The sequence below is a fragment of the Cynara cardunculus genome (assembly GCF_001531365.2).
Source record: "Cynara cardunculus var. scolymus isolate 2C chromosome LG 13, CcrdV1, whole genome shotgun sequence".
NCBI lineage: Eukaryota > Viridiplantae > Streptophyta > Magnoliopsida > Asterales > Asteraceae > Cynara > Cynara cardunculus.
The window spans coordinates 33794805-33797573 of record NC_037540.1 but is presented as its reverse complement, the minus strand read 5'-3'; the positions used below and the strand labels follow the sequence as shown (position 1 = coordinate 33797573).

The 2769-nt window shown below is 36.4% G+C and overlaps 1 non-coding gene across 1 annotated transcript; it reads left to right on the top strand.

The window, feature by feature from the left end:
- Nucleotides 1–1777: 1777 nt before the first annotated feature.
- LOC112526156 lies at nt 1778–1883 on the top strand. Its single transcript, XR_003070493.1, has one exon. It is a non-coding gene; the product is annotated as a small nucleolar RNA R71 (small nucleolar RNA).
- Nucleotides 1884–2769: the final 886 nt, after the last annotated feature.

The window sequence follows — 2769 nt, the reverse complement described above, 5'->3', positions numbered from 1 at the left end:
GAATGTCCTTGTCAGCTTTAAAGTCTAGGATGATAAAATCAGCTGGGAAAATAAACTTATCAACCTGAACTAGGACATCCTCAATCTTTCCTTTAGGATAGGCTATGGACTTATCAGCTAATTGTAGAGTCACAGTTGTAGGTCTAGCTTCATCTATGCCTTGGGTATTGAAGATAGATAAAGGCATGAGGTTTATACTAGCACCTAAGTCACATAGGGATTTTCCTATTTCTTTCCTCCAATTGAACAAGGGTTTGTAAAGCTTCCAGGATCTCTCAACTTAGGAAGGATTTTACTGGACAACAAAGCACTGCACCCTTCAGTCAAAGCTACAGTCTCATACTCAGTCAACTTTTTCTTTTTACTCAAAATGTCTTTTAGAAACTTTGCATAACTTGGCATCTGCTCAACAGCCTCAACCAAAGGTATGTTTATATGTAACTGCTTAAAAACATCAACAAATTTTCTAAATTGTAGTTCTTCCTTTTGATTCCTTAATCTTTGGGGATAAGAAATATAAGGAGTGACTGCAGTAGGAGAAGTAGTCTTTTGAAGAGTTGGTGTTGGAATGGGTTTCAAAACTGGTTTCTCAATGGGTTTTGATTCAGTTCTACCAAGGATTATAGGACTGGTCTGATCATTTATTGCGGGACTGTCACCAGATTGTGACACATCCACTACAACACTTTCTTTGGGAGTCTGGATTGTCTTGGCCTCACCAGGAAATAACAATGGAGATTCTGACATTTCTTGAATGGCTGTGCTATCGATGGGCCTGACTATAGGTTGAGGCTCACTAGTACAGTCTGAATGGTTCACAGGAATGGTAATCACAAAATCTGGTACATAGGTAACAGAATCTGGTACTACACTTTTCTTTTCAATCGCTGCTTTGCTTGGTTCTTTTTGGAGATTTTCTATTAAAGTTTTATTACTCCTCAATGTCACAACCTTGACATGCTCTTTTCCTTCTCTCTGAGGTGTCTCTGTATCACTGGGTAAAAAGCCTATCGGTCTTTGTCTCATTTCCAAAGCTACTTGTACAACCTGTTTTTCAAGGTTTCTAATTGAAGCCTGAGTTTGGGTTATGAACCCTTTCATCAATGCTTCCAAGGAAGTAGATGAATCAACAGACTGATGTGCTGTATCTTGGAAAGAGGGTTGATGACTTTGTTGTTGAAAACTTGTTTGCTGGTTGAAAATCGGCTGGGTAGGGTGTTGTTGGTAAAAATTGGGTTGGTGATTGTAGGAATCACTTTGATGTTGTTGTTGAAAACCAACAGGTTCATTCAAGGTTGGAGCATTCCAGAAAAAATTTGGGTGTTGTTGCCACCCTGCACAATAAGCTTGTGAATCAGAACAACACCTGTTTTGATTTTCAAAAAAATTAACTGACTCTGGGTTAGATGCACATTGATCAAATGGATGACCTCCTCCACATAACATACATGCTATAGAATTGACAGTAGGATACGATGTTGCATCAACAGTTCGCACATCTGGGCTAACATTCATATTCTTAATCATGTYAGTTAYAGATGTGAGTTGTGTTGTAAATGCATTATATGTATCTGTTTCGTGTATCCCAACTGTATTATTTTGTATTAATGCATGTGGATCAGCCCAATATCCATTATTATTTGAAATTTTCTCAAGTATGTCATACCCATCATTATAAGTACAAGTTGTGAAAGCTCCTCCTGCACTAGCATCAAGCATTTGCTTAATAACAGTTGTTAAACCATTGTAAAATGTCTCTAGCTGGATATAGTAAGGAATGCCATGGTAAGGGCATTTTCTCAACAACTCTTTGTACCTTTCCCAAGCATCAGGTATTGTTTCATTATCCATTTGTCTAAACAAACATATTTCATTTTTGGATTCAGCATTCCTGTTGGGAGGAAAATATTTTCTCAAACATTTCTTTACAAGGTCATTCCAAGAGATTATGGAATTTGGTTGTAAAGAGTTAAACCATAACTTTGCTTTATCTCTAAGAGAAAATGGAAACAACTTCAGCCTTAAGACATCATCAGACACTCTAGGGATAAGAAAACAATCAGTTATTTCTATTAAAGATTTTAAGTGTAAATGAGGGTCTTCAGATGGCAAACCACTGAACTGGCCATTAGTCTGCAACATCTGAAACATGACAGGTGTGAGCTCAAAGTGAGTTGCCTTAATTTGTGGCCTTAGTATTCCTGAATTTAATTGACTAAAAACAGGAATAGCATAGTCCATGRTTCCTCTATCCCGAGAATCTGCAATATGTATGATGTTCTCCATAATAGTAACAGGTGGTAGAAAAATTAGCTTTTATGAACTTTACTTTAAAAGAAAAACTTTAGCATGCTATCCCCGGCAACGGCGCCAAAAACTTGCTCGTCGGTTTATTCAACCTTAGATTTCAACACAAAAATAGAACTCAGCGCAAGTATACACCTTGAACTACTGTCGTCTCGTAACAAGTAATAATGGTATAAGTACCAAATATCGTTTCCACAAAGATAGCTTGTAAATTTATTTCAAAAGTCCAGTTTATAAAAATTAATTTCAGATGGCGAAACAAGGGATTTGATTTATCTAAAATTGGGAGGTTTGGTTACAAGAAAATATCAATCTTAAAAAGAAGCACACAGGGTGCAACAATTGATTAATATATTAAACAAATGATTTAGCAAAAATGTGACATAGCATTTTTGTCACAATTATCTAAAATCAATAAATGATTTTATATAACTATGACAGTATCAACTATCGGGTCAGACG